The sequence below is a fragment of the Canis lupus genome, chromosome 36 (genome assembly GCF_048164855.1).
Source record: "Canis lupus baileyi chromosome 36, mCanLup2.hap1, whole genome shotgun sequence".
Lineage (NCBI taxonomy): Eukaryota > Metazoa > Chordata > Mammalia > Carnivora > Canidae > Canis > Canis lupus.
The window spans coordinates 13,456,176-13,481,263 of record NC_132873.1 but is presented as its reverse complement, the minus strand read 5'-3'; the positions used below and the strand labels follow the sequence as shown (position 1 = coordinate 13,481,263).

The window sequence follows — 25,088 nt, the reverse complement described above, 5'->3', positions numbered from 1 at the left end:
GAGAGGTAAAGACACAGGCAGAGGGAGAAGCAGGCTCCACACAGGGAGCCCGACGTGGGACTCGATCCTGGGTCTCCAGGATCAGACTCTGGGCTGAAGGCAGCGCTAAACCACCTAGCCACCTGGGCTGCCTGCATCTTATACTTTAAAAGAATAAAATATCATTTTCCACTTTCAGCTAGAGTATATGAATCACAAGAGTACTATGCAAAGTGGTGTTTCCAGCTTAAAAGACAGGTGATGCAAACAGCAGCTACATGAAACACCAAACAACTGAAACTACTGCCTTAGAAGACCAATGGTGATTCTACACTGACTGGCTCTAATCCAAAACACAAAGCTCAAAAAAACAAAAACAAAGCAAAACCAAAACAAACAAAAAAACCCCACAGAGCTCTTTATTTCTTGACTTTTTGACTAACCTTAAAATATAAGATAGCTTTTACAAATTGAACAGGTGTCATTTAAAAAATGGAATCTTTAACAGCTACTTATGCATCTTAGAAAATTAAAAGACTAATGAATATGTTACCGAAATTGCTTTTTGGATTTCCAGTGGTCCCTGGGTATCAGATTATCCATATTATGCATATTATTGATGTGGACTCATTGTCAAAATTTCCAACTAGAGGATGGGGATGCCAAACATTAGCCTTTCCAAGGTCTGTAACCATCTCCCTTCTAGGAACAGTTTATGTTACACACACAATGGATGGGAATACAGAGGAATAGAATGGAGGGCAATTTGCTGTTATTGTTTTGTTTTGTTTTAGAATGTAGTTTTAAAAGCATTTCTGCTGCCATATATGAATTGAGTTCATATCCAATAGTTTAGCCTACCTGAATTTTGGTTTTCTAATTTATAACATGGGCATAACAATAACTACCTCAAAATTGCTGTGAAGATTAAATAAGTTGATATAAATAAATGCTCAAAAAAATGACTAGTCCTTAGTAAAGCCCTGATAAAAGTTTCTTATTATTATCTGTAGAGACACACGAGAACAAGACCTTTCAGAGGCCATCTGAACCCAATTTGGGGTTCAGGACAATTTGGGGTAAGGACATCTGCTCCCTGTCCTCTCTATCCCATCCTAGAGTAGTTGCCTAGATCATAGTAGAATCCTTTGGCTTTTCCTAAACTAAATTCCAGTGGTCCTGGAATTCTCAAGCTCTGAAATCAGTCCAAAGCTCTGCACACCATGTTCATGTTAACGTACTTAGGGGGAATACCCCGTTGTAGGAGCTGGCTGTGCTGTCCCCAAATTCTTGATAGAGATTTTCTAATCAAGGTAAAGCCCTATGAACGGTAAGGTAATGTACTTTCATCTGACATAAACAGATGTCTCACCTATGGTTACTTTGCAGTTGAAAGAGTAAGCTATTTTCTGGGGCACAAACATCTAGTACAAAACTTGCATTAGTTGATAGTAATATGACAAGAATGGTGAAGGCAGAATTATAATTTTATGAGCAATATTTGTAGATTTTATTTAAAGTATATAAGTACAATCTTGGAATCCTCTTTTTGTCTTCATTTGGCCCTTAACAATCAATGTGAAACAAAAGAGTTAATCTTAAAATGTCCTTGATTAAACCAGTATTTTTTTCTGGATATTACCTCTTATTACTGATTGTAGCAAATGAAGAAGGAATATTAAGAAGGGAAAAATGAATAGAATAATAAAAGGAAACAGAGGCGCCTAGGTGGCTCAGTTGGTTAAGCATCTGACTTCGGCTCAGGTCATGATCCTGGGGTCCTGGGCTCCTGGGATTGAGCCCAGTGTTGAGCTCCCTGCTCAGTGGGGAGTCTGCTTCTCCCTCTCCTTCTGCCTGCTGCTCTGCCTTCTTGTGCTCTTTCTTTCTCTGTCAAATAAATAAATAAAATCTTAAAAAAAAGGAAACAAAATTATGTTCTTTAAAAATATTTTTAAAAGATTTCAACAGAATTTTTAATTATGGAAGACATTGTGGTAATTCACTATACTTGTTCTTGGCACAAATTCATATTCACACATAGTTTGACCACTGCACCCCTTTATTGGAACCCCTATTGGTTTGGCACAAGAGACAAATAACTTTGCATTTGATAAACAAACAATATCTCTTTTTTTTTCCCCTTCCCTTCCCTTCCCTTCCCTTCCCTTCCCTTCCCTTCCCTTCCCTTCCCTTCCTTTCCCTTTGAAATATATTTTCAAAATATATTCTATGAACCAGTGGCACCAGAATCACCTGAGGTGTTACACAAATACACAGTGGATTGTTGGGCCACCTCTAGACTTATGAATCGACACACAATGGTGAAACCCTACATTTTAGCACAGCTCTATGAAGTCCAGACAAAAATTGTGGGAGCCATGGCCATGTTCTCCACTGTCACAGTCCCTGCCCCATAGACGGTACTGGGAGGAGTAATGGCAGGATCACACTTCATAACCTCACTTCATAATCTCAAGGTTTCACGACCTTTTGTTGTTCGTGGAGATGGTGGTGGTGATGGAAATGGTGGTAGTGGCGGTGGTGGTGTTCTGAACCACAGGTGCAAAGAATTGAGTTCTTCATGATTTTCATTTTGGGGGGCACATAATCATCAGAATAGAAAAATTCCTTTTCTTTATTCACACTATTTAAAATTTTTCTTTTTATCTCTGATCTCAACTTCCATTTGCCTCCCCGATATACCCTCACTGCAACATGCTTGATGCCTAGCTGTCTTGGTAGAGATGTCGTTCTGTTTATGCCTTTATGCCTTTTTCATTCAGTACTGTTGTTTGTTCACTTATTCCAAAGCTTCTAACAACTGTGCAGAACTCCAGGACTCGTCTACCTCCTTTGACTCTACCCCCCCCCCCCCCCAGTGTGAGGACCTCAGTTCTCAACTCTGTGACATCATAAACAATGAGGTCAACCACCTCACACAGGTTCACCACTTGACCAGTTCACTTGTAATCAGGCTTCAAGAATACTCTCACCAGGGGGATCCCTGGGTGACTCAACGGTTTGGCGCCTCCTTTGGCCCAGGGCGTGATCCTGGAGTCCCGGGATCGAGTCCCGCGTCGGGCTCCGGGCATGGAGCCTGCTTCTCCCTCTGCCCGTGTCTCTGCCTCTTTCTCTCTGTGTCTATCATGAATAAATAAATAAAATTTTTTTAAAAAAAGAATACTCTCACCATTTCCCTTTATCTGTTATTAAATCCATTAACTTTAAAAGTTATTCTTTGTTGATGGTGTTCTAACAAGCTGGCTAAATAATATGTATAGGAAGGAATTGCAAATTCAATGGAAAGTATCTTTAAATTGCATTGTAGAATGAGTTATACCTGAATTACCTTTAACCATCTATTTCCAGCTGTGATTTATAAATTCTTAAAAAGAAAATTAGTCCTAGGTAATGTATCCTAACAACAAAGCTGTTTTCGTTTTCTTATATTTATCATACGATCTTGTGATCGTTCTCTCTGGGCACTTTAGCTCTTAACATACCTAGAATGTGTAAGAGAAAGTCACAAATCCATTCTCTCTGGTACAAAACAGGCGCCCTAATGCTAGAGGTCATCATTTTCAATGAAATAGGCAATGTTAACACAAAGGTCACAATTTAAGATTGTTTTTGGTCGTTGTTTGCTTCTGTGAGGTATCAGGGACTCTTGATCAAAATGCTCTTTGAATTTCTTCTCTCGTTGCACAGATGTTAAAAATAAAGTTTTTCTGGGCAAAGATATTTTATGTAAGTAATGAAGCATTTAACCTAAAGAAGAATGCAGCCAGCCAGTCAATAGTGATGAAATACTCTTTTGTTTTTTTACTCTCCCTCACTCAGAGACTGCTGACTGTTCACCTCTAGACCATAGGCATATTGAGTGTGACATTCTCTCTTTCCAAGATTATCCTCATGATAGGATACACTTAATTTATGCTATTGATAGGATAGCTTCTGAACTGAACCAATTTGCATATCATCAATACATGTAAGTCCTGAGTAGCACGCCAGCCACCCGAATTAAAATATTCCCTGTCAAGGATTTGCTGTGTCCAGCAGATTCTGGAGTGATGCTGATTGCAGGTGGTTGGTGAATATTGATGCTGTTCAAGATTTATAAGGCTGCATTGGAGGGCACATGAAACTTAAGATTTCTTTAGAACAATGTCCCTGTTTAAAACTACTCTTGTCCGGACCCAGCTGGGCATTCAGTAATGCCAGCCACTGAATAAGACCTTTCAAGTGCCTCAGCCCGCCTCACCTGTCGGACTGGCTCACTGATTTATAAATGAAACCCTGTTTGCTTACAAAGCTCTTCATCTTTCAACTCTCCTCTACCCTTCTCCCGTATTCTTACTTTTCCTTCTGATTTGAGTGTCTTAACCTTCCTAGCACATGCCACCAGTTTTTATTTACTTTTTTTCTTCAGATGAGGCACAAATGGCCCTGGGTCATTGTTAGCATTTCTATGCTATTGTATCAACTTCCATTCCCTTCACCACCACCCCCTTTCCAAAGTTTTTCCCTGTTGTAAAATAAGTTTCTCTTTCATTGCATTTGGCTTTTAATGGAATGCGCTGACTGCCAATTTCTCAAAGGTTTCCTTTTTTGCATTCTTTATGCACTTAACGCAGGCTTTACTTCCCCTTCTATCGTCAGCCAATCAATCAATCCTACTGAGCACTTCCAAATTAAAATACAAATTATAAGAGAGTTATGATCAACCATTGCCATCTAGAAAAACCTGTCATTAAGGTACCACCTGTTTTTTTCTAATGTGGCATCAGTGTGCTCACAGGTGTCTCAGCAGAAGGAATCTGTAGGCTGGGCATTCTATTCCCTTGTGTTTATTTCCTTAGTTCTACTGAGTTCGAAATAAGTAAATGCCATGCTGTAGTATTGTGTACAATGACCGCAATAGCTATATGTTTTTCTCCCCATTTCCAATTCCATTTTTTTCCCTGAGTCAATACCCAAGAGACAAATGATTTATGGTGCACCAGTATAAAAATAATCTACCAGATATTGTAGAAAGAAAATGCTGTAAAACACATCAAGGCTGCCCTCAACTAAAATGAAACCAAAGACTTAGATAGAGAAAAATTTGTCTAAGTGATTCCCTAAATATTTTCCTGTTCTCTTAACCATGCTCCCCGTGAGCTTGGGGTAAAAGGAGAAAGTGTTGGAAAGGGGTAAACAAAGCATGGAGAATGGGAAAGGATGAAAAAAAAATACACAACAAGAGTGTGGCAGTTTAAGAAATAAGTTAAGTTCTTAGGGATGTGGAAATTTCTCTCCCAGATAGATTTGTTGGCCCAGATACTTAACAATGGCTGCTTCTGCAAAGAGCATGTGTTGGCAATCCATTTGAAAAGTAAGTCACAGTAGATGGATAATATCTAGGAAAAAATTAATTTTCCCCCAAAATATTAAACAATTTCTTATTTGATAATATCTCTTATTTCTTTGTTTATGTATTTGCTATTAAAAACAAAGGGGGGAAGCCACGAACTATGGAGAATAACAGTATAAATGTAATGCAATTTCAAACACTACCAAATAGAATTCTTCCCACATGACCTCTTACTAGCCAACTTGATAATACGGTTGAGAAGGAATGTCCATATATAGACATGGATCATGTTTAATATTTGCTTTTAATTTAAAAACCAATACATCTTTCATCTAGTCTTTTTTAGCTTAGAAATCTGATGGTAGAATGAAACATAAAAGTATTCCCACTCTCCATTCCAGTTTCCCTTACACAAGAGGTTTGATAGTCATAATTTATATTCTCTAATTCTAATCAGTTTGGAGGGTTTAGAAATTTAGTGCTCATTTAGGTATAGCATTGGATTTACTCTAAATATTCAAAGTTTTTATTGTTCTTTCAGAATGTTTTATTTAAATTATGTTCAAATAAATACTTTCATCACTAATTTTCTCTTCTGGTCTCTGGTGTATCCTTGGTAAAGGACTAGAGAAAGAGGAATGGTAGGGACTAAGAAACTGTATGTATATTTATTAGGGTAAATTTCCCCCCTAAACAGTGGAGAGAATAAGTTTGGATTTCATAAATTTTTGGAATGTGGATGTTGGCTATTCACAAAATAAATTTTTAATATATACGTTTTCAAAAATCATTCCACATGTGACATTGCGTTTGTTAAACCATCACAGTAGATGTTTTATGATTTGACCGGGAAATATTTAACACTGAAAAAAAATGCTATAAGTGCTTGTAGAATGTAAACCTTTTCAGAATATTATGATACTAATGTTAAGGTAAAGACATAAAAAGACTGCCTAATTCAAATGGACTGGTCTCTCAAGAATTGCTAACACTCCAATTCTACGAAGTTGCCAAGTATTGAAGGAATGAGAAAGGTTTAGAATATTGAGATAACAATCTTGAAAGCTTGGAAAGCAATGAACAACACAACTCCTTTTAGCATTTTTCAAAAAGAAATCAGGATTTTAGAACTCATGTCAGGCAATGTAGCATTTGATTTTTTGGCATTTGACTTTGTGCCGTTATTTATTCTTCAATTAAATCGTAATAGTCCCATCTGTAGAGACATTCAATAAAATAAAGGTTCATTTCCTGCTTCCAGGAAGATTGGCCAAGAAATTCATAACTCCTGAAGATGATTCTGCTTGACAGTCTGTTAAATGAAAATTTCATTGAGTGAGAATTCCTCAACACTAAATCTCATCATTTTCTTCCATGGCTTCCTGTTTCTCCTGTAAATATGGCTGGTTGTATATAGTGGAAGGAAGCAGTTTGTATCGACTTTTAGGTGATTGGAAAGCTAAAGATAAACATGCAGGTTATAACTAGGATTCATAATCAGGTAAAAAAAATGCTAGAAGAATTTTTGTCAATATAAATAATAAACACATAGATAACTATTTGTAAATATTTAAAGAGAGATGCACTTAGAGTGGCTATAAAAGTGTCATAGATTAAAAGCCTAAAACTTGTATATTTAACAAGTTCTATAGTTAACCAAGACACAAAAATAATAAAATAATTATACCATGTGTTTTGTCAAGTGATTTCTGAAACTGGTGATTTCTAAAGATTTTGTCAACTGTTTAAACTCAGGCCAGGGATGCCTGTGTGGCTCAGGGGTTGAGCATCTGCCTTTGGCTCAGGGCGTGATCCTGAGGTCCTGGGATCGAGTCTCACATGGGGCTTCCTGCAGAGAGCCTGCTTCTCCCTTTGCCTGTGTCTCTGCCTCTCTCTCTTTGTGTCTATCGTGAATAAATAAATAAATTAAAAAAAAAAACTCAGGCCAGATTTTTTTAGGAGATAATTCATGCTTTGTGTGTGAGTTTTAGTGTTATAATTTAATCATGCATGCATGCATGCATGCATGAGTTCAGTGAATATTCATTGTGTGCCAATTATGTGCCAAGCCCAGTTCTAAGTACCTGGGGATGTTAGTGAACAAAAGGGGCAAAAACTTTTGCCTTTTGGGGGCTTACAAATGAATGAGGAGAGACAGACAATAAAGAATAAGCATAATAAATAAGTTATATAGTATATTTACAAAATTATAAGTATTCAGCTAAATAAGATAAAGGAGACTGGGGATAGGAATCACAGGTTGCAAGGGTCAAGGTAAGCCTTACTGAGAAAATACCACTTGAGGAAAGACTTAATGGAGGGACTGGAGTTATTTGAAAGAAAAATGTCCCACACCTAGAATTTAACTCTAAATTAATTCAAGTTAATTTAAATAAGACATGCACTTGCATATGATATTGATATAATTTTTTTTGATGTAGCCTGTAAAATACCATTAAATACAATTAACTATGGTATTTGATTATTCCTACATTGATATAATAAAATTAGGGTAGTAATTGACTATGTAATACAGGAATTTTACCATTATAATCTATACTTCTGAGACATACATTAATTTCAACAAGAGGTTTAAAAACACAATAAGTTCAAACTGTCAAACAGTGCAGTTCTTCAAAGACAGATGAGTATATATCCCATGCATGTCACTCTTCCAAGATTAGACCAAATAGATAGTAAATAAAATTACAATGTCTTCCTTAACTATAGGAAGGCTTGTGTTCACGCATATACATCATTTATATATGAACTGATGGAAGCTGAAATAATTCTGAAAGTTAAAATTTTTATTTCTAATGCTATCTCTTTTATGCACACTTAGCCTAATAGAGTCTGTCTTAAAGTACGTGCTCCGGAAAAATGGAAAATTGTTAATTCTATGTTTAATTTATCTCCTCTCTTCTGATGACATCTTAGAATTGTTAGGCTGAATTACAAAGTAACTCTGAAGTCCAGGGATTGAATTTCTGCTTCACCACTTACCAGCTGTGACATATAACCAAACCTAATTGGAACTATTTCCTCTTGTAAAATGGAGGTTCATAACTCTAAAAATTGTTGACTAAACGAACGTGTTCAAAGAAGTTGGAACATTATAGATACTTAATCATTTATATTAGAATTGGCTCTTTGCCTTTTAAATTGGTCAATATTAGAATAAATAAATGAATATAAATGACATAAGATCAGCTCAAGGCCATATATAATATTAGTCATTATAGTATCATAGTGATTTTGTTTTATTTGATATCATGGTGATTCTGAGAAATCAGAGTGCTTCGTGGCACTGTGTACTGGGGCTGTTCTGGAAGCCTTTATAAAAGAGGGCAGGACATTAATTGGACCAAAAAGGAAGTGTAAGATTTGGATTGGAAGCAAAGAAATAGATGATTTTGAAGTAAACTAGTAATTATGGTGAATATTAGCAGGCAAGGGATTTGTGTGAAAGGGGCAATATAGAAAACACCTAATCTGTCCACAGTTTTGTCCTCATAGTGTAGTTCAGTATGTATTGCTATAGACAAGTAAATAAATAAATTTCTAAATTTCACATGTGCCTAAATTTCTAAGATAACACACTTAACTATGCAGTTTTTTACTTCACCATTTCCTATGTATTAAAAGCCCATGTAAAATGTTCTCTCAGTCTGCGAGACTGAGGTGGCTCAGTCTTGTTAAGTGTCCGGCTCATGATTGCAGCTCAGGTCATGATCTCAGGGTCATAAGATCAAGCCCTTTGTTGGCCTTTGTGCTCAGTGTGGAGTCTGCTTGAGATTCTCTCTCCCTTTCCCTCTGCCCGTCCCCCACCCCCCCTTCTCTCTCTTTCTTTCTCACTCTCAAATAAATAAATAAATCTTTTTTTTTTTTTAAAGTTCTCTTCCTTCTAAGGAATATATCCCCTCACAGCTCATTTATTTAACACATAATCCTCATAGGCCCTTCACTTATGCAGCCATGGTTGGATGCCTACATGTGTATGTTCAGACCTGAACCCTTTTGCAGAATGCTCACTACAGGTAAACACTATTCTCACTTCTATTTCTGAACATTAGTTTTATCTGTTCTTGAATTTCATATAAATGGAATAATACAGTATGTACTCTTTTGTGTTTTTCTTATCATTATGCCTATGAGATTCATCTATTTGGTTGCATGCAAACAAATTCTTTTTCATTCCTTTTTTTTTAAGTGTACTAATCCATTATATGAACATACCATAATACCCTCTATGGATGAACATTGGAATAGTTTCTGATTTCATGATATGATGCATAAAGCTAAGGACAGTTTGTAATATGTGTTTAGGTAGACGATGTACTCAGGTCTCCTGGGTGTATATACTTAGAAATGGAATTGCTGGCTGATAAGGGAGACATACTTTTTACTTTACTAGAAATTGCTAGAGAGTTTTCAGAAGTGTTCACACTAACTTGCACTCCCATCAGCAATGTGCAAGTTTTCAGTTGTTCTGCCATTATAGCTTTCTTTTCAAGATCAAGAGAGAGTTGTAGTCCCAACATAATTCTTCCAGTATAAGGAGATTATGACTTGATGAATAGAACCTGCAATTATTTTTCAGAACTGCAGTTCACCTCACATTGTTTTTATTTCTTTTTCTTTTTTTTTTAAAGATTTTATTTATTCATAGGAGAGAGAGAGAGAGAGAGAGAGAGAGAGAGAGGCAGAGACACAGGCAGAGGGAAGCAGGCTCCATGCAGGGAGCCCGATGTGGGACTCAATCCCGGGTCTCCAGGATCACACCCTGGGCTGAAGGCAGCGCTAAACCGCTGAGCCACCCGGGCTGCCCATCTTACTATTTTTAAAATAGAATTTTAGTTTACTTTGCTGAAAGTGTGTGAGCAGAATAGAACTTTGGGCACTGTCATTTCCTAAGCCTTGGTGGTAATGGCATACACAACCTAAATCGGGCCTTGGAGCTAACTATTTCACTAAATTGCAGTCAAACTGTATTTTGAGTGCTGACAATGAGAAAATCTTCTCTCTCTCTTTCTCTATTTACATCATCTTTTTGGCCTTACCTTATGAGTGAAATAAGGGCATTAATGGAATAAAGAAAAACAAAAATCGGGTGCCTGGCTGGCTCAATGGGTTGGGCAGTTGCCTTCAGGTCAGGTCCCGGGATCGAGCTCCACATGGGGCTCCCTGCTCAGCCCGGAGTCTGCTTCTCACTCTCCTTCTGCCCCTCCCCCTGCTTGTATGTGCCTGCACTCTCTCTCTCTCAAATGAATAAATCTTTAAGAAAAAAGAGAAACAAAAGTGTGTTATTTTTTAAACTACCTATGATTTTTTTTCTGTGAAATATGAGTAGTTCTGAGGTTAAAAATGATGCATAGCCCAAAAATAATTTGAAATGTATTTTGTACTTACATTTAGATAAGAATATAACTGAATTTTACAAAAAAAATCACCACACTAAGATTTAAAATGAAATCCTGAAGCCAGACTCTGATCATGATGACTCAGAGGATTAGAGCATGATCCAAGAGCAGTTGAAAAGTAGTCCAGTTATCTTGCCTTACTCCTCACCTTCCTTGCTTAGAATACAACCATCCATCCCACCGAAGGCCAAGTCTTATCAAAATCACAGTGAAGACAGCAAAGATGACCACGGGTGACCCATATGTCAGTATGCTCTTTGCTTCTTTATAAACATACCTCATTTCTGATTCATTCTTTACCTAAATTCAATGGAAATACTGAGTATCTTGGTTTAAAATTTTTCTACGAGGTTATAATGTATAAAAGATAGTTTAAATATAAGATAAAGCAAATAATTAGAGGACTTGAGACCTGGACAATAATAATCTATTTTCAAATTTTAAGTAAGTAAAAATCTAGCTCAGTAGCATAGAATACCTAATGAAAGTTAATGAAAGGTAAAGTACACAACAAGCTAATGAATGTAGTTCATCCTTTTTAATCATAACAAGAAGAATTTAGGGCAGGAGTCAAGTGATTTAAAGACTTTTTTGGGGGAGGGGGATTTTTGTCCTTTTGTAATATATTTGTTCATTATCTGCTCTTAAAATCCTATATATGAGTTTCTCAAGATATGGATTATTTATTTTTTATAAAGGATAATTCAGCTTTGTTAATGTTAATAATTTTTGTAGTTTGCCACGAAAAAACAAAAAAAAACCCATGTGAGTAATTTACATACATGTATCATTTTCGTGCTTAGTGATTGTCTTTTAACTCCCAAGCACTTGTTATTCATCCTATAAATCAGGAACTCCCTAGAGCATATGCCTTTCACTAATGATATTACATTGAACCTATTTGCCCTTGTGTTTTCAAAAAATGAGATCCAGAGACTTATTGAATTTCTCCAAGATTTCCAGAAACATTTCTAGATTTTCAGATCCTCAATGAATCACAGAGCCTCTTGGCCTTAAAAGAAATCAATAGTTTAGGGGTCTATGTTTCTCATAATTTGTCATATTCTGGTAGGTGCCACAGATCGAATTTGAAACTTGTCATATTTTAATTAGTGGCCATTGAAGATTTGCCCTTGCTGTAGACCGGGACATTTTGTACAGTTCACTGTATTCAATTCTGCTTCTTTTTATAGTTTCTCCAGGTACTAGGTTGAACCACAAGAAATTGCCATTTTATAGGTTAAAAAGTAATGGAATTTCAACATTTCATATAATTCAGACTGATATGCTAATTGTGACATTTTTCTTTCTTCTTTTTTTTTTTATGTTTGACCACTGTATACTTTTTTTTTGTATTAACTAAAGTTTATTAAATATTTATGTTAGGAACTGGGACTCTTATTAGGGATATATTGTCTTCCCTTAAGAAAGTTTATAGTCCTTTTGAAGGGATAAGCAAGTAAAGCATCAATTAACCATGACTACTGAGGCTTTGTGAGCAGTTTGATTACCTCTGATTGGCATGAGCTCAGTCTGCAGACAAAACACCCAAATTTTCTAGACTTCCCTTGTTAGGCGTATGCCCCCTAGAAATGGTATAGCCCCAGGTTTTCCAGGCATTCAAATCACCTTGAGCACACAGGTTTCAGGTGGCCCATCCTGTGGAAATTCTGACTCAGTAGGTCTTATGGAGGGGAGGGTGCTGGGCCTTGGAGTCTGACCACAGATTGCTTTTGTGTGAACAACATTTGTTGGAAGAAAAGATGCCATCTGTGGTAAATAAGGTAAAATAGTGTACAGTGAATCTGGATGTCATAATAATTTTTAAAATACTCAGATATCTGCTTATGTTTAAAATGACAGATTTAAGAGTATAAGGTAGAAGCATAATTATTATTTCTGTAATTAATTTTTTAAGTACAAAGTATAGTAATTATAGTCAATTTATAAAGAGCCACTTCAGAGGTGCCTGGCTGGCTCAGTTGGTAGATCATGTGACTTTTGGCCTTGGGGTTGGGAGCTCAAGCCCCGTGGTGGATGTAGAGATTACTAAAAAATAAAATCTTAATTTTTTTAAAGTAATAAAAAGCTACTTCTAAGCATTTTGACCATAAGGCAGTATTGATTTATTAAGTATTCTGATTTTATTTAAATAATCTAAAGATTGAATGTTAGCATATTGAACACCAATACAAGTATTATTTATCAATGAAGCTCTTTCTCAGCATTTAAGAGCTAATGGTCCCATGCTAGGTACTTTGCAGAATCCAAACAAAACAGGAGACAAGTCCCTTTTTTAAATAAATGTATATCCTTTAATGGAAATAACAAAACAATATTGATTCCATGGGAAAATGTGATTTATAATTGAAATAAAATACAATATTCATAAGGAAGACTGAAGATATAGAGCAAGGAAATCAATATAAAACACAAAGACTTTTCTTGTGCTTAAATGCTTCAATTTATCCACTAATGTGATTTTCATATTTACTCATTAAAAAAAAAAAATTGAATGCTGCTATATTCCCAGCCAGTATTTTGGATGCTTTAGATATAGCAACATCCCAAGCATGTAAAGATGATTTCCTTCATGGACCTAGCAGAGGGAGGAAGGTAATAAATAGAAAACATAATAAATAACATAATAAATACAAGTTTATGGTGTGATGGAAAGTGGTGAGTGCAGTGGAAAGGAAAAGAACGCGCAGGGTGAAGGGCAGTGGAAGGGACATCTTGCAGTTTTCATTATGGTGGTCAGGAAAACCCTGGCTGGGAAGATGGTTATCTGACCAAAGACAGGCTTTAGGAAAGGAAGAAATACCTGCAGTAATCGCTCCTAAAGAACTTCAAGAGTGACACACCCAGTATATTTAGGGAGTAAAACTAGGGGTCTTTCAGAAGTCACAGGGCTAAGCTAACTGAATCTGGGGATACAGTTAAATCAGATTCTTAAGGATCAGGATCTGAGATGCAACAGATTATAACAGAGACATTATAACTATAGACATAGTGTGTCATCAAAGTGAGAAAAAGAATTGTCAGCTTAGATTCTTCTTTACTTTTATGACCCCTCCACTAAAATTGAAGTTCTTGGAGAAGGAAATGTTTTTTTTTCTCCCACACCTAGGACCTATCAAGTGTTTGAAATATATATATGTACGTCATCAAAATTGGTTAGATGAACTGATAAATGGTATTAAGCCAAGGTCTAGAATATTGTCAAAGAGAGAAAGGGTAAGGAAAGTATTACATTTTAAGCTCGCAAGCATAAATACAAAAAATATTTAAAAATCATGAAAGGTCTCAAATATCTACCGTTTTGTATTCCTAGAATATAATTAAAGGGAAGAATTATAAACATGGACATGTTAAAGTAATAATTCCTTCCACTAACAAATGAAAAGGAAAAAAAAAAGAAAAAGAATTTACCAACTCATTCTCAATGACAAAGCAGGTATTCTCAAATAATGACTCCTGAAGAGTATTACATATTTTTGAAGCTGTGCTATTTATTAGACTCAACAGGACCATTATGTGTGCTTTAGGAGATTCTGACAAAATATGATTTATGTTCCAAGAAATTACATCATGTGTGCATCATTTTTTGTGCCCAGAGGTGAACAATAGATAATTAATAATTAATGTAATATATTAAAACATTTGTTTTGAAAAATAGCTTTAGTGTCTATATCACTGAAAGAAAAATAGACATTTAACAGAGAGATCATATTTAAAGAACTCTTTTTTGGAGGAGAAGAGTCCTAACTATTATGTAAGATTAACTGAAATCTGAAATCTCTTGTAATTGTACTAGGGTGATCATATTTCTAGATGTGAATTCTTTATTTTATAGCTGGCATTCTGGGGTCAGAGGACAGCAGTGATGGTAGCAACTGCATCTCAGACATCAGAAGAGTCCATCTGACCCTACCTGTGGTTGAGCTAAACTAAGGGCAATGAGTCATAACAAATAAATATTGAAAGACCATTTTATGAACGAAAGAAACACAGTAAAACATCAAGGTCAAGAATCCTAATCAAAATTTTTGCTGACTCAGAAAGATTTTAAACAAATATTGCGCCCCCCAGTGGCTGTTGTTGAGTGAATGCTCTCTTTCTCCAGTTTCATGATTTCGGGTAACCTCATGAAACTTCACACTGTTTATTAACTAGGAGGAACCCTGGAAGGACAGCTCAGTTTGATTGCCCGATTTCATGCTTGCAGGAAGAACGATGCCAGGGATGATAGAGTGCCTGGTATATGATGATTAAGTTCAGGCTCGACAAGATAGGATCACAAAAGGGCAATCATGCTCAATTCATCTGATTGTTGGGCTGGAAATGAAAGAAAAGCAGTGGCATAATTACCCCAGATTCTTCAGACCTCCGCTACAGTACAGCACAGATATTAAGCAAGGCTAGTCTCAGAATTATTGAAATATATTTTAAAGACAAAGATCACTGCTTTAGCAAATAAAGGAGGGCCTACAAAATCAAAGACAAAGGATGTTTCTGGAATCATTTTTGCTTGCAAACAATGAAGGGAGTACAGAAAGAAAATCACTTGGTGAAAGAAGAAAAGCAGGGCACCTGAGTCAGGAAACTGGGCTGGTGTGTCTGCTGGATCTCCGGCCTGCTTTGTGACCTTGGTCAGATTCTCTGGGTCTCTCTTCCTTACCGCTGAAACAAAGGGTGTGGACTAGGCTGAGTGGTGGCCCTACATCTGGGATATGGACAGAGGCAAGGAAAAGTAGGAACCATCTCATACAAAAGAACCATAATTTGAATATTTATGAAAGCAAAATTAGCTAGTGATCAAAAAATGGAGAAGAAAGGTAGCTAATGGAGAATGCAAATTCATCCTAATGCGTTCAAAATAGAGTGTAAAACTGATAGAGACAGTTCTTTTCTAGACGGCAAAGAATGAAGCATATCACTCTAAATTTCCTCCACTGGAGTCTCCTTCCCTTTTCTCTCTCATCACCTTATTTTTCACAGTACTTTCTGTTTCCAGTAACCATGGTGATGCTCCATCCCAGCAACCTTCTTCATACCCGGCCCTTTTGGTAGACATTACATTTTGCTCCATTCACTGATGCAGGAACCTAACAATGCTGTAAAAAATTAATTTATTTATTAACATTTTTCCCAGCTCTTTTGTCCAGGCCATAAATTCAGGGAATTATTCCACATTAACCTCCCTACATAAGGGGCACTGTGAAACAAGGATATTCAACTGTTAACTTCAGTTGCTAACATAAAGGGGATACTGATTGTGCCAGAGATTTAATTCCCTGCCTTGGCCCTCAGGGACTGTAATGTCCTGGTACCCAAGCTCATTGCCACCTCCTTTTTTCGCTTCTGTATATAAATGGGAATAAAACAGATTGCTCACAGAAATCACACATCAACCCTGGTTTCCTAATCCTCTTTGTTTTTTGCTGCATTCTCCCTTGTAAGGAAAATATTGCCAAGTGTGTAATTATCACAGTTACAAGGGGATTGAATTTTCCCCAAGAAAACACAAATAAATATATGCATTTTTATTGGGCACAGTAACTTATTTTGGAATATAAGTAAGCAATATGGGATATTCAGTTTTTAAAATACTGTAATTAGCAGCCAGTGACAAAACATCAGACAATCTCTGATGTCATTAATGCAGATAATGAATATTCCCATAAACTATCATGATAAACTATCATTGATCATGTCCAGTTTGTGTAGCCAGATTTATTTGTAATCCTGTATTATGCCAGGAAACTCTATTTAAGCACTGTGTGCGTGTGTGTGTGTGTGTGTGTGTGTGTGTGTGTCTGGCATTAACACAAAGGAGACCAGATGATGACATTCATAGGCTTATAGACTCGACTCCTGGGGACACACTTGGATGGAGGCAATTAAAATGCCTGTCAGGCATTTGATACCAGAAGCCCCTATGGTAAACCGCTAAATCATAAGCCAGGGCTGCATCTTATTGTCAGTGAATGATGGCGGAGCTGGGTGGCTTGTCATCATTCTCGAAAATTCTGAGGCTAGTGAGCTCTCTCTCCCTCTCCCACTCGCCTTATTTTCCTTTTCGCCACTGCGGGGACTTTTTCTAATTTGCAGCTTCCTTTTCCCCGACACACACAGAGAAGAGCTGGTGGCTTGCAGACTGCGTCTGTCTGGAGCTAGAGAGCTAGAGCCAGCCCGTAGAGATAATGCTCCCGGAGAAGGATTCTGCAGCAATTCTCAAAGGCTAGACTTGGGTGGTATCGCTGCATATGCACTGGTAATGCTTTGGGGTTTTTTTGAATTTTATTTTGTTTTATTTTTACTCGGTTTTTCAAAGGATCTGCTTTATGTGATCTCAAAGTAAAATGCTTTAAAATTCATTACCAAGCTTCCTAAAAATTCAAGTACTGCATTATTTGTACTACGGCTCTCAAGACGTAGATTTATTATCTGGATTATAAAGAATGCATTTGCTTACTGGTGAGTTACAATTTTCAATATTTAGTTAACAACCTGTATCTGTATTTTTTTCTTTTGTTTTGTTTCGGTAGATTCTTCAGCTTGTTGTCTCTAACCGAAGAAACATTGATTGGGAACTGCTCATTCAGAAAATTAAAAGGTACCACATGTTTTGTTTGGATGTTTAAATGAGGGGAAATCAGGGAGGATTTGGAATGTTTTTATTTAAATTAATCTCTCTATGGTTGGTCTTTTATCCTTAAGCCTACGTTGATCATTGTCTATAGCATGTATGCTTTTCCCATGCAGAGAATGCCATTATTCAAGGCTGTTTTGATGATAAGACGTCTAAGGAATTATGTCTTTTGCCTGTGTTGCGAGTTGTTAACAAATATCAATATGTCTGGCTTATTTTCGGGTTTTTATTATTGTAGCAGGTAAAAAAAAAAAAAAAGTCCTAAGTCTCTGTCTTTGTGAAAATTCAGTCATTTAAATTTAACAGAAATATACTAAAGTAATGATTTTTATCTGAGGGAATCCTGCTAATAAGTGATATTTTTAAATGGGTAAATGAAATGGCTTGCCCTTCCCAGTTAGAAGGACCGCTATAGACGAGAGCCTAGGAATGACTCAGTATTGTCGGGTTTTGTAATAAAATATTGTAACTTCTTCACTGATGCTTCGATCTTTAACACCATATTTAAAGGCTGAGGTTGTTAGTTATTAAAAGAACTGATTTTATTTATGCTTTTAGCATAAGAAGGTAATCTTTCATCTTTCCATGGAAGCAGTTGAATCCATTGATCCTGGGCCTTCTGCCTTACATGAAAAATATTAATTTTCAAATTCAGCATCAGGATGTATATTGATTGGAGATGGCAGTTATGGGTATTACCTTTTGTTTAATTCTTTAAAATTATCTTTGACTTCAGCATATACTCGGGTCAATAAAAGCTATATATGTAATTTGCCTTTGAAAAATGGAAGACATTTTCTGCCTTGCTGAGATCAATAACATGGTTTAAATCTTTCTTTGGCATTCAGATAGTATTTCCTCTCAAGCTTATTAGTCCAAAATATTTTATGCAGTGAGGTTAGTTTTTTAAAATGTACTTTGGAAATAGTTAATGTTCAACAACTGATCCTGAAATACCAGAAGTCTGTGAGTGTACACCTGTGAGTGTGAATATTTGTAGCAGTTGAAGGAGACGAATGCATTGTCCTTGTTTAATTTTCTCTGCAGTGTGTAATTATGAGAACCTTAATTTATTCATTCCACTAAGAACCTTGCTGCTGTGGGTAGTTATTGTGGGAGAGAGGGAAGGGGCAGATGCCACTGTCACCACCCTTCCAGAGTGTAGGCAGTATCACATAATATTTTTGCACAAGAGAATGAATTCATTAAAATAAATCAGTGTGTTCTAAAAAAAGAAACTGCATTATTTCAGATATTGAACAAAATCGAGTAGACTAGCCTCAGAGATACATGAAATATATTACATTTTCTTCCCTTAGAAATTATTCAGTGGACTCAGGTATGAAATCCCCACACAGGACTTACTATTCCTCCTGGATATTGTAAAACCCTTGGGACTATTCTCATTTTTTAGATTCCACTCAGAGTAAGTGAATACATTTCATATTTGGTGAAAAAAATCTATTTGGTATTTTCCCATCTCACAAAATCCATACAGTATATATTTTATGTGAGTATCTGTTTCCTAATCCTCAGGGTTGTTTAGGAGCTCATATATTAATTTTGAACATTGGAATATTTACATGAGTTGGAAAAGGATGGTGTTATTATCTAACCACTAAAAAAAAAAGTATTCAGTATATTGTTAATAGGAACTAATCAGCTCTGTTGAGATTTATCTGGGTATTGGATAAATGGCATAATACCTCACCAAAAGGCTCTTGATGCCTAAATTTCTAGGACCATTTTAAATTTATCTAGGGGTGTGTTGACAGATTTTGTGTAATAAACCAGAGTTTATTGAAATAGACCGTTATGGCGTCAAATCAGAATTGAATTTGACTTTTAGACTATAAGGGAGTCAGAGATCTGTATCACGATTTTGCTAATCAAACTCGTCTTGACATTAGTTAATTATTTCACTGATTTTTTTCACTCATATCTTCAGCACAGAAAATAGTGCCTGGACCACAGTAGGAGTTCAACAGATATTTATTTAATTATTTGATGGGTAAATGATTCATCAGCACTTTCCACCATTACTTTTTTTTGTTCTTGTTTTTCTTGAGATTACACACTATAAAACAGACCTTTGGTACTTTTTTCCCTAGCTACCCCAAATGTTCATTATATGTCTTTAATTAATAATAAATAATTGAATAATTAATACCAGGTAAAAAAAAATCGGGCAAACCATGTGTGAAAATTTCTCCAAGCTATATAGAATAGGAGTTTTCCGGTTTTAGGTTAAGATGGAAAGAATTTTTGAAATGTCCCTTTTCACTTTCATCATCAAGGGAAAGAAGCCAAACTGCAGCATGAGTTTTGCTTTATGGATGCTTCCTAAATACTACTCCCAAGCTTGACATTGTTTATTGCTCTTCATGTCTTCAGCCAAGATTTTGCTGCAGCAGAGGGGAGGAGGCCTTCTCTCTCTCTCTCTCTCTCTCTCTCTCTCTCTGTCTCTCTCTCTCATTCCCTCTGTAATACTAGAAATGATGTCATAGTCTTCCTAAATGCTTTGTTGCTCATTATGGACTAGTATGACATCATTTCATAATGTATAAGGAAACTTCTGGAGTCATAATAGCTTTAGAGAATGCTATTTTTTGTTGTTGTCACTTATTTTTATTAATAAAACTATATTTTTATTGACTATATACTAGATAATATCATAAACCCTTCAAGTATGTTATCTTGTTTTAACTCACTCTACAATCCTGGGAGGTGAGTATAGTCTCCATTTTATAGATGAATGAACGGAGATTCCAACTAGGCAAACAACACAAGTTTGGCCCAAATTCCTTCATATTAACTACAACATACTACATTTTTTTTTTCTAGTAGATTTTTTGGCTTATAGCCAGTACTTTGATATTTTATTTATGCAGATGATATATACTGAAATATAGTTAAAACAGTATGCCTGCAGGTACTTGTTTTTATATACTTAAGTTAGGAATAAATATATCTTCAAATATGTAACATAATATTCAAACTCAGATATATATTTTTAATATATATCTTATATTTAAACTAAAGAACTTTATTCTTTTTTAAAGAATGTTATTCTTTAAAGAGGAATATCAGAGATAAATTGGGAAGTTTTAAGATAAGTTAATTCATAGAGCACCCATGTCCTTACGATAAAGATGTATTATTAATTGCATAATCTATATAAGAAAATTAGCCAGAGAATTTAAGTGTTAAATAGCATAACTTGATGCCACATTTTACAACTTTATTTTTATTGAAATAATAGCAGAAGTTTCAAATGACCAAAAAGAAATAAACGAGTAGGGAATAGTATGCAGTGTGCAGATACCACATTCAACCTTAAAAATGACTAAGCCAGAGAAGTAGCTCAGGGCACTAACAATTACACAAATGGGTATTAAGATGCTCTACTTGCGAATGTCGAAATTCGTATATAGAACAGCACACTTTCGGAGCTCAGTTGGGTGCAGCACAACAAAACAAAGTAGCCTCAAGGCTCATTGGTACCATAAGAGACACATGAATAATTTCTTAAGGGACTTCATTGCTGGCCAGGATTACTAACAACTGAGAAGAGACTCAACAGGAAATATTTTATGGAGGATAGGTCTTTTGAGGTGGAGGTTAGGGATGAAAAGAAGTATTCAAGGGAGAGATAATGCATGGAGGAACTCCAGGGAGAACAAACAACATTGGCAAAGAGACCAAAGAAAGTGAACATGCGTGGAAAGTGTAGACTGGTCTCATTTGTATTCTAGAGTGCAGGGCAGAAGAAGGGGGAGTCTGAGAAGCTAAGGATGGAAATATTATTCAGTCGTACCATATGAAATGGCTAGTATTTTACCCTTTTGAACTACAAAATAAAAAAAATCATCCAATGCAACTCAATACATGCAAAGGGGGACCTTAAATGTCAACTTGAGGAAATTGTTCAGTATCTTAGGAGAAGTTGTTGGGTGTATTTCGAATAGCAGACCACTGTGACCTAAACAGGTGACTTACTCTATGGCTCTGTGTGAGATGGAGTTGTGGATGAGAGTATGTTGAAGAGGGGATCACTTTGGAAGCTCTAATAGGATAATCCAGGAAATAATAAAGGCTCAAAGAGGGTGTTGACAGTGGGCATAAAAAAAAGAGGTCATGAAAATGAAAGATGTTTCTGAGCTCAAACTCATAAGCAGAATATAGCAACTGCTTGATTGGTAGGAGGGATGAAAATCAGCAGGACTCCGTGCTGCCTCTAACGTTTGAATCTGATAACTGGAAAAATGAGGAGAGAAAGGTAGTTAAAAGCGGCTTAAAGGAAGAAGCTCTATTTCATTTGTCTTGCATCCTAGTCTCTAACAGACTACCTAGTGCATAGTGGTCACCCAAGAAATGCTGGCTAAATGAAAGAGGGAATAAAAAGTTATGGGTCGGGTTTAGGCCACAATGGGCTGGATCTGCAGGCAGACTGGTCTGATAGATTAGAGATCATGTTAGGTCAACACGGAGGACAGAAATTAGGGAGACATGACATGCATGACATTATCAAGAGAGAAGAGGACCAGAGAGAACACCCTTGACAGCACCCACATTTAGGATATAGAATTGGCAATGTTAAAGGAAGAACTATTTGTCTTAAAGAATAGATAAAAGAGGACAGGTTAAGTAATTAATAGAAAACAAGGCTAAATTTCAAATTCTGCAGAAAACTTGAAGAAAGAGAATGAGTAAAAGACTGCTCAACATCTTATTTACTTCAGTAGTGAAAGACTGCTCAATATATTATTTACTTCATTAGTGTTTTCTGTTATAAAAACAATAAATCCACATTTTGGCAAACTTGTCATATTTGGAAGAGTGTAAAGGAAGGACATGATAGCATCCATAATAACACAAGTCAGAGACTACAGTTAATACTCTACCTTTTTAGCTTACTTCCTTTCACCCATTGCATTTAAATTTATGTAACCAACACCGAAACAATACAATTTGAATTCTGCCTTTTTTCCTCTGAATATTCTAAGCATCTCTTAAAACATTTTGCCACCTGCATAATATTCTATAATGAAGACATTGGGTATGTTTGTTTCTTCTTGTTTCCCAATTTTTCACAGTCATTCTCATGCTGTAATGGAATGGAATTTTACCCTCATATGATATTTCACATTATTTCCAACGGCTATTTGCTAACAACAGAACCATTGTATTTTATACTGTCAAGTTTCTGGTCAAATATAACTTGATGGTTTCAAAATTAACCTCGCCTTTCCTCCAACAAAGGGAATCCCGGATGATGCTAGCACCTGCCATGCGCCAGCCTCTATGACAAGCACTTTAATTATCACGGTGACTCTGTGTCTTCTGCTATCTCCACTTAAATGGGGGAACAGAGACTGAGACAGTTGCACAAATTTCAGGGCTGTTTTTGAATCTGGGTCTGACTCCAAACCAGTCAAATTGTTGGGGACAGAAGCAAATTCTTGAGAAGTGAATGATTAAATAAGGATATGAAAGCAATAAGAAGACACCTTTAAGAGGTCCAGGACTAGTGTAGCGCAGTGGGACCTTACTGTTAGTAACTTGGGAAGTCCTAAGCTGAAGGGAGGGCACATATAGAGAGGGGGTGCTTTGTGTGTAAGCAGAAGGACAAAGTTATAGAAAAGTTCCTGATACAAAGGTGACAAGAGCGTAGACAAGGATTTAGGCTTAGCAAACAAAATTCCTCTTCCCTACAGATCAAGAGAAAGGAGAGTGAGACTTTTCTAGTGATAAAGAAAAGATATGGGGCGGGGGCGGTGGGGAGCTACATATCACCTGGACTTCATCTCAGTCTAGGGGAAAATCCATTTATTCATTCAGTGAATATTGAACACCAACCCCGTGCCCTTTTGTGCCCTAATGGAACTAGAAGGGGGGAATTAATCAGTGGGTGAACAAATTAAAAGGATTACTCCAGCAGCTGTGCAGAGAATAGATGATAAGGTGATAAGAGTAGATGCTGGGAGATCAGCTCCTCAAACTTGAAAGCTGAGATTAAAATGCAGATTCGGAATCCTTAGGTCTAATGGGGGGGGGGTTGCCTGAGAGCCTACATTTTAACTGGCTCCTCCGTGATGTTGATACTGCTAGACAGTGTGCCCTGCGTTGATCAGCAAGAGGTTAGGAGGCAAGATGTCTAGGCAAGAAAAATTGGAAATGATTGGAGCGGTCATTACAAAGAAGTCAAATGTGAATCCTTCTTTTTGAGCAGCAACACTGCATACTTTTGTGCCTCTTTGATGCCGAGAGAGAATTGTCTCTTTATTTCTGACCTTTTTCAATTCCAGCCAGTTGTTTTATGAAAGATCCATTAAACAAGCCCTAATGAGCTACTGGCATTTCGATCTTTCTGCCTGTGCCTGATGTTTATTATGCCACATAATGAATTCTCGTGGCTCAGGTTTGGGGATATGTTTCCATACAACACTGTGCCAGTTTCTTGATTGCAGCTCTGTTTCCCTGCTTCATGATTTCTTTGAACTTCTAAGCTCCTCTCTCCCTGGATGTTCAGCACAGTGCCAGCCTGCTAAATTCTCTGGCCCCCTAGCACTTGACATCCCTCATGTCCTGCTGTGCTTAATGGCAAAGGTTCTGGGTGTCCACTTCTCATCTTCTTGCCACTCACACCCTAAACAAGCTTTGGGGGACTGTACTTAAAGTCACAGGGGACTCCTGCATATTGAGGCTGGTCTCTGACTTAGAGAATACATTTCTTCCAACAAAATCATTTCTTTTTGGTAGAATGTTTTGGTTGGTGGCAGCAACCTGCATTCCTCTTAAAGAATGTATATGTTTGCAGACGATTAGAGTGTTCAAAGGAGCAAAGGGTTCATAAGAAGCCTTGACAAACTGGAGGGATGTTATCTTTCTGCCTCCACCATGAGGCTCTTAGTCCTCCTCTATAGATGCAGGAACTTGCATTTACCTGTTTGATTTCTCCTACACCACACCTTGCAGCTATAAAATATCTAAGAAAAAAAAGCCATCAAATAAATATGGCACACTAGTCTATCAGGGAAGCACTTTAAGTGCATATTGACCATCTGTGATGTCCTCCCACTTGTTAGCATGTTTCCTTTGTTTAAAGGGCTTCTTCTATCTCTAAGCCAGGCCATGACCAGATCTGTGGTCTTTGTCACTGTAATTTTGTCATTTGGTGTTAACTTAAACAGCCAGGTAGATGTGAGCAGTGTCATTAGAAACTTTGAATTCCAAATTCCAGTGAAATACTAGTTTTCATATGAACAGAAGTTAACTTAAATTTATAACCGTATTTCTCCAAGGAGAACACTGAAGAGAGGCACTTGAGGAAAGAAGCCAGGTCACAGGCATCTTTGCATTCACTGTGTTGTCTGCTTAGAAATGCCCGTAATTCATACACCACACTGAAGCTGAGAAAATGAGTCTTGCACATGAGTGTGGGCACGTATATGTGTGTGTGTAACTGTAGTCTTTCTATAGTGGACGGCACTGGTCTCTGCATAGTCAAGCTGGAATTGGTAAAATACGCAGAAATTGAATACCATGCCTATGCTTTTTTTTGCCACTTATTCAGTAGTTAAGAGTCTCAGGGTAACAGGGGATAATCTCTGGTCTTCCTGACAAATTCTCTTTCTCTCTCTCTCTCAAAAAAAAAAAAGTTTGAATCAATCCCCGTTTT

General features: G+C 36.7%; 1 protein-coding gene and 1 long non-coding RNA gene across 23 annotated transcripts in view; one reads left to right on the top strand and one right to left on the bottom strand.

Moving 5' to 3' along the window:
* The window catches only part of MAP2 (microtubule associated protein 2), a 294,178-nt gene that overhangs the window by 132,464 nt on the left and 136,626 nt on the right, over positions 1-25,088 (top strand). For 17 of the 22 annotated variants that reach the window (XM_072812966.1, XM_072812961.1, XM_072812954.1 and 14 more), the window contains exon 3: positions 17,304-17,371. The gene's annotated coding sequence lies outside the window, so the exon portion shown is untranslated. Of the gene's footprint in view, positions 1-992; positions 1,042-16,732; positions 17,030-17,303; positions 17,372-25,088 lie in introns of those variants that run through there. The other 5 variants (XM_072812946.1, XM_072812948.1, XM_072812949.1 and 2 more) reach the window with 4 other exon arrangements.
* On the bottom strand, positions 1,460-2,866 carry LOC140625310 (uncharacterized). The gene is made up of 2 exons (XR_012024670.1): positions 2,467-2,866; positions 1,460-1,866 (listed from the first exon to the last, which is right to left on the bottom strand). It is a non-coding gene; the product is annotated as an uncharacterized lncRNA (long non-coding RNA).